The sequence below is a fragment of the Neomonachus schauinslandi genome, chromosome X (assembly GCF_002201575.2).
Source record: "Neomonachus schauinslandi chromosome X, ASM220157v2, whole genome shotgun sequence".
Classification (NCBI taxonomy): Eukaryota; Metazoa; Chordata; class Mammalia; order Carnivora; family Phocidae; genus Neomonachus; species Neomonachus schauinslandi.
In genome coordinates, this window is record NC_058419.1 from 84,885,914 (window position 1) to 84,908,221 (window position 22,308).

The following is a 22,308-nucleotide window of genomic DNA, read 5'->3' on the forward strand; positions in this document are numbered from 1 at the left end:
CTGGGAGGTCCCACCCACCACTTGCTTCCTGCCCTACTCCCCGAACCTGCACAGGAAAACTGCCAGCCAGCCCTCCCCTTCCCTTCTAGGTTTGTGGCTGCTAACCTCGGGCCAGCGGGGGAGCCAAAGGTCCCCTTCTAGTCCCTACACTGCCCACCCCCTCAAAGTCACCAACTCTCCCTAGACAGGTGCTCGCTACTTCCCTGGACCGCAATGTTTGTGACCCCGTGTCCCTTCCCTAGTCTGTGACACCAGAACTGTGCACACCGAGCGTGTGTGACCCCTTGAGGGTCCAAATCCCCATGTGTGTGACTCCAGGAGCATCTGTGCGTCCCAAGGGCAGCCCACACCCTTGCCCATGTGAACCCCCAGGAGGGTTAACGCCGCAGCCTCGAACGACCCCAGAGGGGCGTGGGGAGGAACGCGAAACGGAACAGTCCGCCCAGGACCGTACCACTAGGAAGGGGACGGCCACCTGACAACATACCATTTGTTTGTGGGGGAGGATTGCGACAGCTGTCTCAATCCCTAATAGAGAGGGAATGTCGCAATCTTGCTTGTCCCAAGATTCCCGTCCGGTCCTCCTGACTCCCACCCGCCTCGGGAGCGCCTCACGCTCTGGTCGCGCCCTCGGCCTCGCTCACATCCGCCATCTTAACCACTCTCACCGCCCCCCTTCCATTCCCTAGAAGCCGCTGTCAGTGTACCCGAGCCCCCAGTTGGCTCGGCGGGGGGCGGAGAGCAGGCGCGGAGACTGCCGTGGGCTCTGATTGGTCGATGGCCGAATTCTCACAGGGCCTCGGAGACAAACACGGCCCGCCTCCGCTCTCGCGCGCCGGGCTGCCATTGGTCACGCACTCGGAGCATGTGCAGTGGATGCCAGACCGCGGTGCCGGGCCGCTGAAGCAAGGCTTTGGGAGATTTCGCATCGCGGGTTCGAGTACCACCCCCGGGGGCTCAGAGGGGTTCACCTGTAAGAAGGGGCAGAAGGTGGTGCTTCCCCTTGGGGGTTAGTGAGATGACCCACCGGGGCGTGGCGCCCCGTGTAAACTCGAAATTGTAAACTCTAACAAACCTAGTAGGGTTTTCGTGCCTGCACCCCAGGGTTCTTGCGTTCCTTTATTCTCTAGTTAACACAAAATAGAAGGCGTTCTTTGAGTTTGGGTTCTAGGAACTACTCTAGGAAATACTCAGAAGTTAGTTTAATAAAATTACGCCGCAGTAGGACGGGCGCAGGTGGGCTGTCTGGCTCTCCCTAAATACCATAAATTGCAGAGTGAACGTCTTACGGTCTTTGGATTCAATGTACTAAAGTTTACAGCAGTTAAGGTCCCTCCTGGCGAGGGATCTGACAAAGTGTGTTTAAGAGAATAAATACTTTCCCCAGTTTTCGATGCACAAAGCAATGGTTTTGGAGCATTAGGCCTGGCCAGAGGAGACAGGATTGTTGTGATTGATATGTATTATTTAATATACATCGTAGGTGATATAGCCAGTTACCTGCTTTAAAGTTGGCAATGTTTACATTATATATGTATGTAAATTAAAATATAAGTATATATTACGTGCATTATAAAATACATATAAATAACTATAAATACATGATTCATAGGGATATAGATGATGTAGATGGAGGAGTGGGACCTCAGTTCACTGTCCTGGGTCAGTCACATGCTGAAAGGCAAGTAGCTTGATAATTTCACATGGTGCCCTCAATTTTAGGAAGCCTGAGCCCTGAGCCCTCTGCCTTCACCAGGTAGGGGCAAATTTCCCTTAGTTTGCTTGGAAACTCCAAATCTATGCCCAGCACTGCCTGCACTGCTTTTGCATCAGCTCTGATCATTATTTTAAGTGTGTATGTGGGAGCTTGGGGTGCTGGGTAGAACAAATCAAAGGTTCGGTTAAAGTGTGGGCACTTTGTCATCACTGAATGTTTCTGATGGTGGCTGGGTTTGTAACACACATACTTCAGTTTAGTATCTTCACCCAAGGGCCATTGTTGGCAGGAGGTGCATTGTATTTGTTTGGGATGTAGCCCTAATAGTTATAGTATGGTGTAGCCCAACATGCAAGAGCTCTGCACTCTCTTTCCAGAAATACACCCCCAAGTGGTATGATTGAAGACGACGGAGGGAAACAAAAGAAAATCTTCAGCTTGTGAATAAAAGAATGAGACCATTTGCAAAAAATAAAAAGCTGAAAGAAAACCTCCAATAAATGTGGCTCGCTTTGTTATGTCGGTAGCCCTTTGAATTACACGAATTTCTTCACCAGCAAACCCAGTTTAGATCTTGAATACAAGCAACTTGAGAAAAAAAGTTGTTTTGTGTCTATTTGCTAGGTTTGGCAACTATGGGAAAACAATGCGTGTGTGTTTATAATCTTATGATAAGTGGAGCTTTCAGGAAATTGGGGATAAATATGCACATATGCATAGTGTTAGCATAACTTGCCTGAGTCCTGCAAGTTAGTCAGGAAGCTTTGAAATGTATTTATTTTTGGCCACCGATGGTCTTTTAAAATCGAAGCAAAATCTCTTAAAGCTATTTTTTCACTTTTGATTTTTTTTATTTGTGACTGAAAGATATTTTGTCAATGTTTACAAATATTCAGGAGGCTGGGCATGGGGGCTAGCTACACACTGGGGTGGTGGGGTGGGGCAGGATTGCACAGCTGGGACATTTGGGGGGCAGGGATTTTAAAAAAAGGAAAAAAAGTCATCTTTTCAAAGCTTTCTTTCCTGAATAAGTAGTAATAGTCTTATCAAAGATAGATGAACTTCTGTGTAAAATTTGAATTACAAAAGAATTATAGCAGTGCAGGGTATTTGGCGCCGGGTGAGACCAGGTACCAGAGTTTCTCCTCCCTCCTTAAGGCTCTGAATATCTGCTGTGAAAGCCCTAAATGCCTTAGCCCTTCGGGTTTCAAAGAGAGTCAAAATAGTTACCAGGCTGCGGTTGAGTGGCCAGGCAGCTTCTGAGCCTCATCCCAAAGATATATTTTCCCAGAAGAAAGAAACCATGTGTTGAAATGAAAACAACTAATTGGAATAAAATATCTTGTAATCGATTTATTTATTTATTTATTTATTAAGATTTTATTTATTTATTTGACAGAGAGAGACACAGTGAGAGAGGGAACACAAGCAGGGGGAGTGGAAGAGGGAGAAGCAGGCTTCCCGCTGAGCAGGGAGCCTGATGCGGGGCTTGATCCCAGGACCCCGGGATCATGACCCGAGCCGAAGGCAAACACTTAACTGACTGAGCCACGCAGGTGCCCCAAGAAAGGTTTCTTTAAGCAATTATGAGGCTTCACCAGGGGAACTGTTCACTACAAGGTATATTATGGGCAAGTGATAGTATAGCATTTGAGTATCTACTTATTAGTCTGGATAACCAGTTGAAGGTGCTGTATAATTTTAAATGTAGAAAGAGCATTCTTCAAGATCTAGAGAGAAAGTGTAAAAATTGCCTGGTTATTTGAATATATACACTCAGTGTATTACAGAGCTCTTTCCACTGCCAAAGAGTAGTCATAATGTTTGCTTGTTTTCAAACCAAATCCATAACGTTAGAATACATAATTTCCATCAGCAACTTGTTGGCATTGGGTGAGGGCAAGTCCCTCCTTGTATAAAGATACGTGATTTTGGGGTGCCTGGGTGGCTCAGTTGGTTAAGCTTAAGTGTCTGCCTTTGGCTCAGGTCATGATCCCAGGGTCCTGGGATCGAGCCCTGTGTGGGGCTCCCTGCTCAGCGGGAAGCTATCTATCTCAAATAAATAAATAAAGTCTTTTTTAAAAAAGACTTTATTTATTTGACAGAGAGAGACACAGTGAGAGAGGGAACAGAAGCAGGGGGAGTGGAAGAGGGAGAAGCAGGCTCCCCGCGGAGCAGGGCTTGATCCCAGGACCCTGGGATCATGACCTGAGCCAAAGGCAGACGCTTAACGACTGAGCCACCCAGGCGCCCCTCAAATAAATAAATAAGTCTTAAAAAGATATGTGGTTTCTGCTGAAGACTTTCAAAGACATTCTCTAATGCAATGTTATTAAAAGGATTATTTCCCTGGCCAAATGAACATTGAATTTCAGGCTGAGACTTTCCGTTGCATATTTTGATTAAGCAGCAAGTAGGTTTGTGTCCAATATTCATTGAAATAGCAAACAAATCCATCCCCCCGTTGCAGAGGGCAAGCTGAACCACAAGGCTGAGAGATCTCCAGAAACTCAGGCAAACAAACGTGTGTATATACTTTACATGCGCACTCACACACAGCCAGGTGTGCAAGTATTCGTGTGGCTCACAGAGCCATGGATTGGTCAGGGGCCTCAAGGGGAAAAACCTAATATTGTGGAGGGATTGAGGTGATGCGGTAGGTGACACCCCCTTCCTCCATACCCAATTATTTTTCTCAAGTAGTTCAATGAAGTTACCACACAAGAGTTTGGGATTCAATCTTAGGCAGGAGAGGACCACCTATAAAATTTATGGAATGCATTAGATCCAGCTAATCAAAATTCAACAAATATTTTTTTTAAAGATTTTATTTATTTATTTGACACAGAGAGACACAGCGAGAGAGGGAACACAAGCAGGGGGAGTGGGAGAGGGAGAAGCAGGCTTCCCACGGAGCAGGGAGCCCGATGCGGGGCTCGATCCCAGGACCCTGGGATCACGACCTGAGCCGAAGGCAGATGCCCAACGACTGAGCCACTCAGGCGCCCCTCAACAAATATTTTTTAAAGATTTCATTTATTTATTTGATAGAGCACAAGCAGGGGAGTGGCAGAGGGAGAAGGAGAAGCAGGCTCTACTCCATCAGATGTCTACTGAACATCCACTACGTGCCAGGCACTCTGTAGGATGCTCTATCTACATTCTCCCCCTTAACCTTCACGACAAACCCACAAGGGGGCTATTTTGTCCCCATTTTACTCATGAGAAAACAGATTCAGAAAATAGAGGTGATTTGTTTGCTCAAGGTCACAGAGTCAGCACAAATAAGGCTGGGCCCCTGTCCTCTTAACTCTGGTCCCATTACCCAGCCTCTCAGCCCATTCATCTAGCGAACTCTTATTCATTCTTCAGATCTTAGCTGAGATCCCACTCTCCCCGGAACTCCTTCCCGGGCACGCTGAGTTCAGGTTCTGTTGCCTTCTCATGAACTCATGTATTCCTCCTCTGTAAGCAGTAAGTGGGCAAGACTTTCAGCCTTATTTCACAATATCAGGTATATGGGAGACATTAAAGGAATAGCTACTAGAGGGGCGCCTGGCTGGCTCGAGCCTGCGACTTGAGATCTCAGGGTTGTGAGTTCAACCCCCACACTGGGCGTGGAGTCTATTTAAAATTTTTTAAAAATAGCTATTGGGGTGCCTGGGTGGCTCAGTTGGTTAAGCGTCTGCCTTTGCCTTGGGTCATGATCTCGGGGTCCTGGGATTGAGCCCTGCTCAGCGGGGCAGCCTGCTTCTCCCTCTCCCACTGTTCCCGCTCCCCCTGCCTCATGCTCTCTCTCTCTCTCTCTCTCAAAAAATAAATAAATAAATAAATAAATAAAATCTTTAAAAAAATAGCTATCGGACGAGTGACTAAACGAAGGTGTGAATGATGCACTCCAAAGATTTCCACCCCCCACCCAGTCTCCTTCCTTGCAAAGGGCCGGGCCAGTGCTGAACCTCCTTGAGGTGGGAGACAGAGTACAGACAGGAAGGAGACCCGCCCTTGTGAGTTCACTGCTGGTTAGGGAGACATTCCAGAAAATGATGGGAATGCAGAGTGCCCTGAGCTGGAGGAGAGGATGGGGTGGAGGGAGGGCAGCTAGGGAAAGGAAAATCAACTGATGTCATCAGAGATGAAACAAATTGTTTCATCCAAATAATGTTCTCAAGTCAAATATGAGAACAATCATATGAATATAAATTATGGACTGGAGAATTGAGCCTGACACCCTTATTTATTTATTTTTAAAGATTTATTTATTTGAGAGAGAGAACACGCGTGCGGGAGCAGGGGGGAGGGGCAGAGGGAGAGAAGCCGACTCCGCCCTGAGCCCGGAGCCTAACTCCTGACTCTGGGATCAATCTCATGACCCTGAGATCATGACCTGAGATTGTGACCTGAGCCGAAATCAAAAGTCAGACGCTGAACCGACTGAGCCACCCTGGCGCCCCAAGCCTGACACCTTTAGAGTCTGATGCTGATGCAAAGGCTAAATACACACACTTTTACCTGTGAGTGATTTATTATTTACAAGAGAGTAATTATTGCAGGTGATCTATTATTTGCCAGTAGTTCCAAGGCATTTTGCATGCCACCTGTCCCCTTGTCTCCGCTTCCTCAGTCACACATTGCCCTTTGTCCTGACTCCCGGCTCCCGTCCTCACTTGGCTGGTTCTCTCTTTGGACGGGGATGAGCTCCCTGCGAAGGCTGGAAGCGATGTGAGGACAGGAATAATGAGTGACTCATATTTTTGTGTTCCCTCCACGGCGTTTGGGGCCGGTCAGACGAAAAGATGGAGGAAGGTAGAGGTTGGGTGCCTGCTGGATAATGTATTGCTTTCCTATAAATGTGGACAGTGATGCGTTTGTCTCTCAGACCCTAATTCACCTTTTCCTGGTCTGATAGTTGTGGATTTCACTCCCAGGAGGCATCAGCGGCTTGCCTCTGCCCAAAGCACCATGAACTTCAGCCCCAGGCCGAGCAGCACAGCTCTTATCACAGACTGAGAAGCCTCTGTCCCTAATGGTATTTATTTGACACCATTAATTCTTGTCCTTTGACGTGTTTTGGGTTTTTTTCCCCTTTGGTTCTGGCATGGGAAAAGAGGTAGAACAAAGAGAACCCTTGGCCTGGCCCTGTGAGTCTTCTCGCCTTCTGATAAATCTCCGGCTTTCTAATTGGGTGACAGCTGGGAGGAGACCCGCTGCTCCCCCAGCTCTCTCCCTACTCCCTTCTGCTCCCCGAGACACCACCCTTCACACTCCTGTAAGAGAGAAGAAATCAGGTTCAGGCTCTTTAACGGGAAGACCGCATCCACTACCCCCTGTCGCAGAGTAACCTCCTGAAGGCCCCCTCTTGGCAAAGTCTGGGCCACGGAGAGATTCCTACTGCCACTCTCTGGGAAAATGAGTAGCCAAAGTCGATGTCTGATGGGAATCAAAGGGGAAAACATACTGGGATCCCGCTGAAGACTTGTCCCTTTAACTGAGTCCTTTACTAACCAGTTGACACGTGTTTAAAATCTGCCCGGAGACATGGCATAGATTTTAGGCCTTCCTCGGCCACTGAATGCTCCCCCGTCTGCTCCCTTGCAGTCCTCCAGAGGTTGTTTTTCAAAGCACATTTATTAGAGACCTTGTTGCGCAAGGCAGTCTGCCAGGCAGTGTGTAAGGATAATGAAACGCCCGGCCTCTCATCTGCAGAAATTCATCCCAGGGGAAGGACACAGCGTGTGCAAGATAAAGAGCAGGCTCTGGGCTGAACCCCCGGGGGCCGGGATAGCTATTTCCCTTTATCACAGTCCAACCAGAGACACAAACATTTTGGAAAGAGTTAAAAAAAAAAAAAAAAAGATAGGGGGGCGCCTGGGTGGCTCAGTCGGTTAAGCTTCTGCCTTGGGCTCAGGTCACGATCCCAGGGTTGTGGGATTGAGCCGCGCGTTGGGCTCCCTGCTCAGCGGGGAGCCTGCTTCTCCCTCTGCCTCAGCTGCTCCCCACCAACTCTTGTGTGTGTGTGTGTGTGTGTGCACGCGCGCGCGCACGCACGCACGAGATCTCTCTCTGTCTCCCTCTCAAATAAATAAATAAAATCTTAAAAAAAAAATGGTAGAAAGCAAAGAATGGGGCCACTAGAGAACAACATTTGGACATTAGCAGCTGGGATTAGATCCCATGCAGTTGATTAAATGAGTTCGCCCTAGCCAGGAGTCCAAGTTCTACATTTTTTTTCTGCCATCACCATCATCACCATCATCACTGTTACATTACATATTATTTACTTCTTGGCACTTAGATAATACCTCCTTGTGGTCTCCTGTGCCTCGAGTCCCACCGTACCCAGAATTCTTGTTCTTTTCTCTGTTGTTATGTGTTTGTGGGGCTACAGGAGAAGGATGATAGCCTTGGGTCCCACAGCAGAAAACATCAAATCAAACACAGGACCTCCACTTTCTTAGCAGTGCTCTAAGCTCTGAGAGATGGAGATTCCTGCTTGCCCAGCACTGCCCTGGTGTGGTGGGCACCTCCAGCCTGCTCTTCTTCTTCATTTCATTCATCCAAGATTGCCTCTGGCCATTTTCTTGAGGCAGTGCCTGGCACCGGACCCAACTTTTGGCCATTATTTTGTTTTTTCCTATTTTAAAAAAAGATTTTATTTATCCATTTTAGAGAGAGATCACATGAGCCGGGGGAGGAGCAGAGGGAGAGGGAGAATCTCAAGCAGGCTCCACACTGAGCGTGGAGCCTGATGCAGGGCTTGATCCCACGACCCCGAGATCATGACCTGAGCCAAAATCAAGAGTCGGACGCTTAACCGGCCGAACCACCCAGGCACACCTGTTTTTTCCTGTTTTTCCTTTAGCAGATCCACCCTTCTATAAAAGTTGCCATTTTTGAGAGAAAATATGGAGAATATCGGTGACTTCATTATAAATAATTTTCTTTATTTTTAAAGTTTATTTATTTGTCAGAGAGGGAGAGTGAGCACAAGCAGGGGGAGTGGCAGGTGGATGAGGAAGCAGGCTCCCCTCTGAGCAAGGAAACCAATTCAGGACTCAATCCCAGGACCCTTGGATCATGACCTGAGCCGAAGGCAGACACTTAACCTACTGAGCCACCCTGGTGTTCCTATTATAAATTATTTTATGATAAATATTACATGAGTTTCTAAAGTGTAAGAAAATTTAGATATATAATGTGGATACTAGCCACATTTTTTTGGACTAATGAATCCCCCCCCAAAAAAACCAGGTGTAGCCATGTATGTGAGTGTGTGGGAGGGGGCAGAGGTTGGCCAACTCTCCATTTTGCCAAGTTTAAGACATTAACAAACTGACAAAGCCTCAACTTCTAACTTCTCACCATCATTTTATAAAAGAAAGAACATTTTTTTTTTCACATAAAAAAAGGAGGAAGGACATAATCTCAGAATATATCCATGTCATCCTCTGGGGCTCCGGAGATCCACAGAAGCAGGAATGGGTGTGAAGAACAGACATATGGAAAGATGCTCAACATCACTCATCATCAGGGAAGTAACGAATCAAACCCACAGTGAAATCTCACTTCACATCCGTCAGAATGGCTACTGTCAAAAAGACAGAGGGCGCCTGGGTGGCTCAGACGTTAAGCATCTACCTTCGGCTCTGGTCATGATCCCAGAGTCCTGGGATCCAGCCCTGCATCAGGCTCCCTGCTTGGCTGGAAGCATGCTTCTCCCTCTTCCACTCCTGCTTGTGTTCCTGCTCTCGCTGTCTCTCTATCAAATAAATAAATAAAAACCTTTAAAAAAAGAATAATTATTTTTTTTTTTTTTTTTTTTTTTTTTATTCATGAGAGACAGAGCGAGAGAGAAAGGCAGAGGGAGAAACAGGCTCCCAAGGAGCAGGGAGCCCGATGCGGGACTCGATCCCAGGACCCCGAGACCATGACCTGAGCCGAAGGCAGACGCCCAACCATCTGAGCCACCCAGGCGCCCAAGAATAATTATTTTAAAAAAGACAAGAAACACCAGGTGTTGGCGAGGATGCAGAGAAAAGGGAAACCTTGTGCACTGTTAGTGGGAATGCAAACTTGTGCAGCCCCTGTGGAAAACAGTATGGAGTTTCCTCAAAATGTTAAAAATAAAAAAACCAGGGCGCCTGGGTGGCTCAGTCGGTTAAGCGACTGCCTTCGGCTCAGGTCATGATCCCAGGGTCCTGGGATCGAGTCCTGCATCGGGCTCCCTGCTCTGCGGGGAGCCTGCTTCTCCCTTTCCTACTCCCCCTGCTTGTGTTCCCTCTCTCGCTGTGTCTCTCTCTTTCAAATAAATAAATAAAATTTTTAAAAAAATAAATAAAAAAATTTTTAAAAAATTAAAAAACCATATGATCCAGTAATTCCACGGTTGGGTATTTACCCAGAGAAAACCAAAACACTGGTTCGAAAATATATACACACTCCCATGTTTATTGCAGCGTTATTTGCAATAGCCAAGATACAGAAGCAACCCAAGGGTCCAACCATAGATGAATGGATAACGAAGATGTGGTACATATATATAATGGAGAATTACTCAGCCATAAAAAAAGAATGAGCTCTGGGGAGCCTGGGTGGCTCAGTTGGTTGAGCGACTGCCTTCGGCTCAGGTCATGATCCCAGGGTCCTGGGATCGAGTCCCACATCGGGCTCCCGGCTCAGCGGGGAGCCTGCTTCTCCCTCTGACCCTCCCCCCTCTCATGCTCTCTATCTCATTCTCTCTCAAATAAATAAATAAAAAATCTTAAAAACAAAAGAATGAGCTCTTGCCATTTGCAACAACATAGATGAACCTAGAGTGTATAATGCTAAGTGAAATGAGTCAGACAGAGAAAAGGCAGATACCCTATGGTTTCACGTAGACGTAGAATCTAAAAAACAAAAAGGAACAAACAAAAAACAAAACAAAACAAAACAGACTCATAAGTACAGAGAAAAAAACTGGTGGTTACCCGAGGAGAGGAGGGTGGAGGGATGGGTGGTCTAGGTGAAGACAATGAAGAGGAACAAACTTCTAGTTAAAAAAAAAAAAATATAAAAAAAAGGAAGAAAGTGATGTGGCCATACCCCACTTGTCATCGGTAATGATTGGGGGGAAACAGGGAGATAGTACAGAAACCCTGGTATATTTGTGGAAGCCTGGAAAAGTCGGATTTCAAGCCAAGAGAAAGAAAGATTTTGTCGCAAAGACTTCTGGAGAAGCTCCTCACATTTCTAATGGCCAGGCCTTGGGGAGGTTGGCAGTGTCTGGTCAGGAGAACAGCTGCGGCTGCAGCACCCCCCGCTCCCTCTCTCTCATCTGTGGCGCGAGGGTGAACCCTGGTCTTGGTTTCCGGCCACACACACTGTGGTTGGAGGTGTCGGGGCTGCAGGGGCAAGATAAAACCTGCCCGTCTTTCCTGGCACTGGGCACATTTTACAGTTTCATCAGCGTACAGCTTCCATATCACAAAGTTTACCCATTGTTAGTGTACAGTTTAATGATTTTTAGTACATTTATAGCCTCGCGCCGACATCATCACAAGCCACTTTCAGAACTTTTCCATCAGCTCCAAAATTTCCCGCAAGCCCACTTGCAGTCACTGCCCACTCCCGACCCCCAGTCGCAGGCAACCACTGACCTTTCTGTCTCTATGGATTTGCCTTTTATGGACATTTTATATAAATGGACTCATACAACATATGGAACTTTGTATCTAGCTTCTTTCACTTAGTGCAATGTTGTTGAGGTTCATCCATGTTGTCAGTGTTCTGTTCCTTTTTATTGCTGATAGGAATCCATTGCGTATCGGAGGTGCCACATTTTGTTTATCCGTTCATCAGTAATAGACATATGGATAGTTTCTGGATTTTTGTTCTTATGAATAACACTGCTATGAATACTAGCCTATGAAGGCACCTGGGTGGCTCAGTCGGTTAAGCGTCTGCCTTCGGCTCAGGTCATGATCCTGGGGTCCTGGGATCGAGCCCTGCATCGGGCTCCCTGCTCGGTGGGAAGCCTGCTTCTCCCTCTGCCTCTGCCTGCCGCTCCCCCTGCTTGTCCTCTCTCTTTCTCTCTCTCTGACAAATAAATAAAATATTTTTAAAAATTGTTTTAAAAAACAGTCACTTGCTCTGCCGGCTTGAGCCCTTAATTTTATCATTTTAATGGGTATTACTTTTTTTCTGTAAAAATATGGAACACTTGGGGCGCCTGGGTGGCTCAGTCGGTTAAGCGACTGCCTTCGGCTCAGGTCATGATCCTGGAGTTCCGGGATCGAGTCCCGCATCGGGCTCTCTGCTCGGCAGGGAGTCTGCTTCTCCCTCTGACCCTCCTCCCTCTCATGCTCTCTGTCTCTCATTCTCTCTCACAAATAAATAAATAAAATCTTTAAAAAAAAAAAAATATGGAACACTTCACGAATTTGTGTGTCAATCACGGTAATCCTCTCTGTATTGCTCCGATTTTAGTGTATGTGCTGCCAAAGCAAGCACTGTCTTTTCCTTTTCTTAGTGTCTTTTGAAGTGCAAACACCTTAAATTTTTTTTTAAGATTTTATTTAGGGGCGCCTGGGTGGCTCAGTCGTTGGGCGTTTGCCTTCGGCTCGGGTCGTGATGGGATCGAGCCCCGCATCATCAGGCTCTCTGCTCGGCGGGAAGCCCGCTTCTCCCTCTCCCACTCCCCCTGCTTGTGTTCCCTCTCTCACTGTGTCTCTCTCTGTCAATAAATAAATAAAATCTTAAAAAAAAGAAATAAACTTTTCCTTCATTTCCAAAAAGAAGCTCTATGCAAAGATTTTTTTGATGATGTTTGAACGACAGCAAGGGGTTACTTAAAAATATCTTTTTCCATTTTCATGTTGGTGTTATATAAATCATTCTAGAATTGTCTATTAGCTGGCTTTTTTAAGATTTTATTTATTCATTTGAGAAAGACAGAGCACAAGCAAGGGGAGAGGGAGTGGGAGAAGGAGAAGCAGACTCCCTGCTGAGCCCCGACACGGGGCTCAATCCCAGGACCTGGAGATCATGACCTGAGCTGAAGGCAGATGCTTAACCATCTGAGCCCCCAGGCGCCCCTATTAGCTGGCTTTTGCTGCATAACAAACAGTCCCCAAACTTAGTGACTTAAAACAATAAAACTTAAATTATTTCTCATGATTCTGTGGGCTAGCTGGGTGGTTCGGGTACCTTCTCAGTTGGGGCTGGAGGGTAAAGGATGGCCTTGCTCACATATCTGGCAGATGGCAGGCAGGTAAGTCTAAGAGCGGCCTCTGTTGGCTTGGCTCAACCCTGCTCCAGCAGTCCAGCCTAGGCTTAGAGTTCCCAAAAGCAGCATATGTAAGCCTGTCTCAAGCCTCTGCTTACATCACATCGCTACTGTCCTATAGGCCAAAGCAAGTCCAAGGGCAGCTGAGATTCAAAGGGTGAAAAAGTAGACTCCACCTCTTGATGGGAGAAACTGTTGAAGTCACAGTGCACATGGGCATGGATATAGGGAAGAGTGGAGAATTAGGGCCAGTTCTATGATCTACCCCAAATAGGTTTGGTCTCTAACCATTAAATGCTTAAAGACCTCTGGATGTTACTTGAATTATGAATTTTATTATCAATGGAGTGTGCTGAAATAAAGCCTATAGGGACACCTGGGTGGTGCAGTCAGTTGGGCTTCCAACTCTTGGTTTCGGCTCGGGTCGTGATCTCGGGATCATGGGATTGAGCCCCGAGTTGGGCTCTGCACTGAGCTTGGAGTCTGCTTGAGATTCTTTTTCCCTCTCCCTCTGCCACTCTGGCACATGGTCTCTGTCTCTCTCCCAAATAAATAAATAAATCTTTAAAAAAAAAAAAAAAAAAGAGGGCGCCCGGGTGGCTCAGATGGTTAAGCGTCTGCCTTCAGCTCAGGTCATGATCCCAGGGTCCTGGGATCAAGTCCCGCATCAGGCTCTCTGCTCCTTGGGAGCCTGCTTCTCCCTCTGCCTCTCTCTCTCTCTGTCTCTCATGAATAAATAAATAAAATCTTAAAAAAAAAAAAGAAAGAAAACCTATAATTTAACTAAATCTTCCTTGGTTATGTTTTGCACAAATTAATTTTTCTCCAAATCATCTGATCTTTAGTATGATGCTGAATTGGAGCATAGAAAAGAAACTGAAGCAATCAAGGACCATTCAGGAACTTCTTGGGAAAACAAAGACCTTGGGGGTGCCTGGCTGGCTCCTTCGGTTAAGCATCCAATTCTTGATTTTGGCTCAGGTCATGATCTCAGGGTTGTGAGATTGAGCCCCATGGCTGGGCATGGAGCCTGCTTGAGATTCTCTCTTTCCCTCTGCCCCTCCCTGCCCTCTCTCTCCCTCTCTAAAAAAAAAAGGTAAGGGGTGCCTAGAAGTCAGTGGAGCATGCAAATGACTCTTGATCATGGGGTTCTGAGTGTTCTGGCCCCACATTGGGCATAGAGCTTACAAAAAAAAAAAAAAAGATAAGGGGCGCCTGGGTGGCTCAGATGGTTAAGCGTCTGCCTTCGGCTCAGGTCATGATTCCGGGGTCCTGGGATTGAGTCCCGCATCGGGCTCCCTGCTAGGCGGGGAGCCTGCTTCTCCCTCTTCCTCTGCCTCTCTCTCTCTCTCTCTGACTCTCATGAATAAATAAATTAAAAAAAATTAAATTAAAAAAAGATAAAAGGCATACAGATTGGAAAGGAAGAAATTAAACTGCCTCTATTCACAGACAACAAGATTGTCTATGTAGAAAATCTCAAGGAATCTACAAAAGAAAAACAAACAAAAAACCCCTCCTAGAACTAATGAATAAGCTTAGCATGGTTGCAGTGTACAAGGTCAACAAACAAAATTCAATCGCGTTGGAAACCGATGTAGAATTGATAACCAAAGAAATATACAACGGGCACCTGGGTGGGGCGCCTGGGTGGCTCAGTTGGTTAAGCGACTGCCTTCGGCTCAGGTCATGATCCTGGAGTCCCGGGATCGAGTCCCGCATCGGGCTCCCTGCTCAGCAGGGAGTCTGCTTCTCCCTCTCCCACTCCCCATTTGTGTTCCCTCTCTGGCTGTGTCTTTCTCTGTCAAATAAATAAATAAAATCTTTTAAAACAAAAAAACAATGGGCACCTGGGTGGCTCGGTCTGTTAAGCATCTGCCTTCGGCTCAGGTCATGATCCCAGGGTCCTGGGATCGAGCCCCACATCGGGCTCCCCGCTCAGCGAGGAGCCTGCTTCTCCCTCTCCCTCTGCCGCTCCCCCTGTTCATGCTCTCTTTCTCTCTGTATCTCTGTGTCTCAGATGAATAAATAAAATCTTAACAAAACACCCACGAAACTACAGTACCCCAGACAGTGTGGTACTGGCAAAGGAACAGACACACATATCATGGGGCAGAGGAGCTCAGAAATAGACTCACACAAATGCTGACATTTGATTTTTGCCAAAGATGCAAAAGAAATTCGATGGAGGTAGGAGAGTCTTTTCAACAGAGTGTTGGAACAATTGCTTCTGCACAGCGAAGGAAACAGTCAACAAAACTAAAAGGCAGAAACCGGGTGGAGAGCTGAACCAGGCTAGGGTCGGAGAACAGGTTGATGGATCAAGCTGTTCTGTCAACCCCGAGGTCCCATGGGGAAGAACCTTGATCCCTGCCCCATGGGAGGCCCAGACATGATGGAAACACACCCAGAGCCTGGCAAACCCTCAGGAGCAATTGGAGTGCAAAGTGGGCAGCTGAGCCTGGAGTGAACTCAGGCTTGTAGAAATGGAGAGGAGTCCATCGGGAAAGACTCCTTGGTAGAAGGTCGTTTTAAACAGGATTGAAAAAGGGGGCAGTGAGGGGCACCTGGGTGGCTCAGTCGTTAAGCGTCTGCCTTCGGCTCAGGTCATGATCCCAGGGTCCTGGGATCGAGCCGCGCATCGGGCTCCCTACTCTACAGGAAGCCTGCTTCTCCCTCTCCCACTCCCCCTGCTTGTGTTCCCTCCCTCGCTGTGTCTCTCTGTCAAATAAATAAATAAAATCTTTTTAAAAAACTAAAAGGCAGCCTACAGAATGGGAGAAGATATTTGCAAGTGACATACCCAATATAGGGTTCTTTTTTTTTTTTCCCCAATATTGGGCTCTTATCCAAAATATATAAAGAACTTATACAACTCAACACCCAAAAACCAATTAATCCAATTTAAAAAATGGGCAGAAGACATGAACTGACATTTCTCCAAAGAAAGCATCCAGATGACCAACAGACACATGAAAAGCTGTTCAACATCACTCATCATCAAGAAAATACAAATCAAAACTACAATGAGATATCACCTCACACCTGTCAGAATGGGTAAAACCAAAACCAAAAGAGACAAGTATTGGCAAGTATGTGGAGAAAAAGGAACCCTCGTGCACTGTCAGTGGGAATGCAAACTGGTGCAGTCGCTCTGGAAAACAGTATGGAGGTTCCTCGAAAAATCAAAAATAGAACTGCCTTCTAGTAATCGCTCTATTGGGTATTTACCCAAAGAATATAAAAACACTAATTCAAAGGAATACATGCACCCTTATGTTTATAACAGCATTATCTACAATAGCCAAGATATGGAAGCCCCCCATGTATCCAACAATAGATGAATGGATAAAGAAGAAGTGGTTTATATATATATATTACTCAGCCATAAGAAAGAATGAAATCTTGCCATTTGCAACCACATGGTTGGAGCTAGAGAATATTATGCTAAGTTAAGTAAGTCAGTCAGAGAAAGACAAATACCATATGACTTCACTCATGTGGAATTTAAGAAACAGACAAATGAGCAAAGGGCAGAGAGAGAGAGAAACCAAGAAACAAGATTTTTTTTTTAAAGATTTTATTTATTGGGGCGCCTGGGTGGCTCAATCGTTGGGCGTCTGCCTTCGGCTCGGGTCATGATCCCAGGGTCCTGGGATCGAGCCCCACATTGGGCTCCCTGTTCGGCGGGAAGCCTGCTTCTTCCTCTCCCACTCCCCCTGCTTGTGTTCCATCTCTGTCTGTCAAAAAAATTAGTAAAATTAAAAAAAAAAAGAAAAGAAGCCTAATTTTTTTTTTTATATTTTTAAGCCTAATTTTTTTTAAATGGGGAAAAGATTTGAATAGATACGTCACCAAAGGGATTATAAGGATGGCAAACAAGCTCATAAAAAGATGGTCAACACTGGGGTGCCTGGCTGGCTCAGTCGGTAGAGCATCCAATGACTCTTGATCTAAGGGTTGTGACTTTGAGCCCCATGTTGGGCGTGGAGCCTACTTAAAAAAAAAAAGATAAAAAGATGGTCAACATAATAAATAAAATCTTTTAAAAAAAATAAAAAATAGGGGCGCCTGGGTGGCTCAGTCGTTAAGCGTCTGCCTTCGGCTCAGGTCATGATCCCAGGGTCCTGGGATCGTGTCCCACATCGGGCTCCCTGCTCAGCAGGAAGCCTGCTTCTCCCTCTCCTACTCCTCCTGCTTGTGTTCCCTCTCTCGCTGTGTCTCTGTCAAATAAATAAATAAAATCTTTAAAAAAAATTAAAAAAAAATCTTTTAAAAAAAGAGAGTAGATGTTTTTGTTGATCTTGAAGCCCTCATGGACCTTCGTGTTGGGCAACCTGAAGGGTGGGTGCAGCACCCCAGGCTGATCCCAAGGCCCTTCTTGTTCCCCTCACTCCCCACCCAGCCCCACCATCCACCTCCTTCCTTGACTGGCACCCACTGGCCATGGCTGACAGAGGAGCGCCACCACCCATCCTGTTAGTGATGTGGGGGCCCCTCACCAAGGCATTCCTTATCACTTTGGTGAACAGAGGATCCCCTGGGCCCTCGCAGGGGACATCGTCCTCAGTGGGTTTTTGTGGGGATTTCCCAGATCCACATCATAGACTCAGTCCAGCAGGCCTTCATCTTTGACCCTTCTTCCACCATCTGCTCTGGTAGTCCTGACTTTCCTTTTCTTTTTTTTTTTTTAAAGATTTGATTTATTTATTTGACAGAGAGAGAGACAGCAAGAGAGGGAACACAAGCAGGGGGAGTGGGAGAGGGAGAAGCAGGCTTCCTGCCGAACAGGGAGCCCGATGCGGGGCTCGATCCCAGGACCCTGGGATCATGACCTGAGCCGAAGGCAGACGCTTAACCGACTGAGCCACCCAGGCGCCCCAGTCCTGACATTTCTAGTCCACTTAGCTTGATGCTTTCTCCGAGCCATCGAAATAGTAGTGAAACTTCGAGAGAACAAGGATCGAAAGAAAAAAAAAAATCCTGAAAAAGTTAAGAAAAAAAACCAGATTAAATTTGTAAGAATACGGATCAACGTGGTATCTCATTTCTCATTCAGTTGAATGCAGAATATCAGAGCAGTTTTTCCTTTGATGTCTACAGTCCCTAGAACAGGGCCAGGCACATAGTAAATACTCAATAAATACTTCTTACGTGACTGATTGTAGTCGTTTCTTTAAAAGCTGTTTTAAACCTAGGTCTATATCACTGCCCAGTTAACCTTCAGTATCCTGTGGTCCCGATGAATCTTTTCTTGTTAAAGCAAAGTGATACATTAAGCTTTTCAAAAGCAGGAAATAGGGGCGTCTGGCTGGCTCAGTCGGTGGAGCGTGTGGACTCCTGATCTCGGGATCCTGAGCTCGGGCCCCACGTTGGGTGTAGAGATTACTTACTTACAAATAAATACATTGGGGAAAAAAGGCAGGCAATAAAAAAAGAGAGAGAGAGAGAAACAGACTCATAAATGCAGAGAACAAATTGATGGTTGCCAGAGGGCAGGGGGGTGGGGATGGGTGAAATAGGGGATGGGGATCAAGAGGTACAAACTTCCAGTTATAAAATAAGGAAGTCACGGGGATGAAAAGTACAGCACAAGAAATCTAGTCAATAACATTGTCAGGGCTCTGGGCTGGCTCAGTCGGTGAAGTGTGTGACTCTTGATCTCAGGGTGGGTAGTTGGAGCCCCACATTGGGTGTAAAGATTACTTAAATAAGTGAATAAAAACTTTAAAAAACAATACTATTGTAATAACTGTGTGTGGTGATGCATGGTGATTATACCCACCGTAGTGAGCATTTCACGGTGTATACAGTTGTTGAATCACCATGTCGAACACCTGAAGCTAATATGTCAACTACAATTTAAAAAAAAGAGGGCTGCCTGACTGGCTCAGTTGGAAGAGCATGCATCTCTTGATTTTGGGGCTGTGAGGTCAAGCCCCATGTTGGGTGTAGAGATTACTTTTTTTTTTTTTTTGTACAATCTTGAGGTCTTTTCTTTTTAAAGATTTTATTTATTTGACAGAGACACAGTGGGAGAGGGAACACAAGCAGGGGGAGTGGGAGAGGGAGAAGCAGGCTTCCCGTGGAGCAGGGAGCCCGATGCGGGGCTCGATCCCAGGACCCTGGGATCATGACCTGAGCCGAAGGCAGACGCTTAATGACTGAGCCACCCAGGTGCCCCCCCCGTTTTTTTTTACATGTATCATGCCATGAATTCATAGGGAATGGGTTCCAACAACTCAGGCTCCTTTCCATCAGTTCTAAGTGTGTTTCTCTGGATGGGGCAGGCTGGCACTTCCGTTGAACCCAAGTACCTTTCTCTTTGGCTTCCTTCTTTTTCTGATCATTTTCCTTCATGCCTGCAGGAAACTATCTCCGCTCTTTGAGGGCTTAATATGCTCAATGCTTACATTAATTTTCCAGGCAAGAATCTTGCCCTTAACTTGTTTGTTTGTAAGAATGCCAGCAGCATGCTGGGTAGCGTTGTAGATTTCCAGTTTTGCCACAGTAACATTTGGGGGGCTTCTTTTTTGAACAGTGCCCATTCTCTTGATGTCCACAATATCACCTTTCTCGTAAATTTGCATCTATGTGGCCAAAGGAACAGCTCCATGTTTTCTAAAAGGGCTAGAGAACATACAGCAGGTACCTCTCCTCTTTCCCTTTGTGTTGATCATTTTGGTGAATTCCTGGAAGATGCTGATTCCAGACAAAAGGTGGGTGTAGAGATTACTAAAAAAAAAAAAAGAGCACATAGGGGCACCTGGGGGCCTGCCTTGGGCTCAGGCATGATCCCAGCATCCTGGGATCAGCCCCATGTCAGGCTGCCTGCTCAGCGGGGAGTCTACTCCTCCTTCTGCTCCTCCTCACTGTTCAAGTGCTCTCTCTCTCTCTCAAATAAATAAAATCTTAAAATAAATAAAAATAAAAATTTCTTAAAGTGGACAATAACTTATTAACTTTAGTTATTGTTAAGAAAATGTAGGATTGGGGCGCCTGGGTGGCTCAGTAATTAAGCATCTGCCTTCGGCTCAGGTCACGATCCCAGAGTCCTGGGATCGAGCCCCGCATCGGGCTCCCTGCTCAGCGGGGAGCCTGCTTCTCCCTCTCCCACTCCCCCTGCTTGTGTTCCCTCTCTCGCTGTCTCTCTCTGTCAAAATAAATAAATAAAATCTTTTTTAAAAGGGCGCCTGGGTGGCTCAGTTGGTTAAGCGACTGCCTTCGGCTCAGGTCATGATCCTGGAGTCCCGGGATCGAGTCCCGCATCGGGCTCCCTACTCGGCGGGGAGCCTGCTTCTCCCTCTGACCCTCCCCCCTCTCATGTGCTCTCTGTCTCTCTCATTCTCTCTGTCTCAAATAAATAAATAAAAATCTTAAAAAAAAAAATCTTTTTAAAAAAATGTAGGTTTGGGGGCGCCTGGGTGGCTCAGTCATTAAGCATCTGCCTTCGGCTCGGGTCATGATCCTGGGGTCTTGGGATCGAGCCCTGCATTGGGATCCCTACTCCGCAGGGGGCCTGCTTCTCCCTCTCCCACTCCCCCTGCTTGTGTTCCCTCTCTCGCTGTTTCTCTTTCTGTCAAATAAATAAGTAAAATCTTTAAAAAAAAATGTAGGTTTGGGGGTCCTGGGTAGTTCAGTTGGGTAAGCATCTGCCTTTGGCTCCGGTCATGATTCCAGGGTCCTGGGACTGAGCCCCACATTGGGCTCTTGGCTCACTGGGGAGTCTGCTTTTCCCTCTGCCTCTTCCTCTACCCCCTGCTCATGCTCTCTCTCTTTGACAAATAAATAAATAAAAATCTTTAAAATTTTTAAAAAAATAAAAGAAAATCTTTTTATTTTATTTTATTTATTTATTTGACAGAGACACAGTGAGAAGCGGGAACACAAGCAGGGGGAGAGGGAGATGCAGACTCCCGGATGAGCAGGGAGCCCGATGCGGGGCTCGATCCCAGGACCTTGGGATCATGACCGGAGCAGAAGGCAGAAGCCTAAAGACTGAGTCACCCAGGTGCCCCAGAAAATCTTCTAAAAGAAAAGAAAAGAAAATGTAGGTAAGTTTAAGTTTGAAAAGAATTCTATATAAAGATTAAAATAATAAGAATAGAAAATATAACTTCCAAGGCATTGGGAGAAAAAATGGAATAAAAACCCCTAAATCAATCCAGGAAGTGAAACAAATGTACACATAGATTGAATTAAATCATGGCTGCTGATTAAGTTAAAAAGTCATTGGGTCTGAAGGATAGGATTAGCCTGTTTAAGCCTTTATTTTTTGGATAATTTTGGGAATACAAACTTGTGAGTAATGATCGTAACGTGATGGAGAAATATTCTATAAAACTGTAGAAAATAGGGGCGCCTGGGTGGCTCAGATAGTTAAGCGTCTGCCTTCAGCTCAGTTCATGATCCCAGGGTCCTGGGATCGAGCCCCACATCGGGCTCCCTGCTCAGCGGGGAGCCTGCTTCTCCCTCTCCCTCTGCTGTGCTCCCTGCTTGTGCTCTCTCTCTGTCAAATAAATAAATAAAATCTTTAAAAAGAAACTGTAGAAAATAATTCCACTTTTATGTGAAATACAAATATTATAAAAGCCTAAACTGAAATGAATTTATAAATTTTATTTTATATTTTATTTTATTTAAGTAGGCTCCACACCCAACATGGGGTTTGAACTCACAACCCTGAGATCAAGAGTCACATGCTCCACCGACTGAGCCAGCCAGGCACCCCTATGTATTTATTTTTTACAGATTTTATTTTAGGGTCGACTGGGTGGCTCAGTCAGTTAAGGGTCTGCCTTCAGCTCAGGTCATGATCTCAGGGTCCTGGGATGGAGCCCCACATGGGACTCCCCCTCTCAATGGGGAATCTGCCTCTCCCCTTCCCCTGCTTGTGCTCTTTCTCTCAAATAAATGAATAAAATAAAATCTTTTAAAAAGTTAAAAAAAGATTTTATTTTATTTTATTTTAAAGATTTATTTATTTATTTTAGAAAATGGGGGGGGGGGAGAAGTAGAAGGAAAGAATATCCAGCAGACTCCCACTGAGCATGGAGCCTGACACAGGGCTCAATCTCACAACCCTGGGATCTGACCTGAACTGAAATCAAGAGCAGGTCGCTTAACGGACTGAGCCACCCAGGCTCCCCTAAAGATTTTATTTTATTTTATTTTATTTTTTTTTAAAGATTTTATTTATTTATTTGAGACAGAGAGAATGAGAGACAGAGAGCATGAGAGGGAGGAGGGTCAGAGGGAGAAGCAGACTCCCTGCCGAGCAGGGAGCCCGATGCGGGACTCGATCCCGGGACTCCAGGATCATGAC

The 22,308-nt window shown here is 46.0% G+C and overlaps 1 pseudogene; it reads right to left on the reverse strand.

Annotated features, from left to right (window-relative positions):
- Positions 1 to 12,114: 12,114 nt before the first annotated feature.
- LOC123323509 lies at positions 12,115 to 12,208 on the reverse strand (annotated as a pseudogene).
- Between the last annotated feature and the right edge of the window lie 10,100 nt (positions 12,209 to 22,308).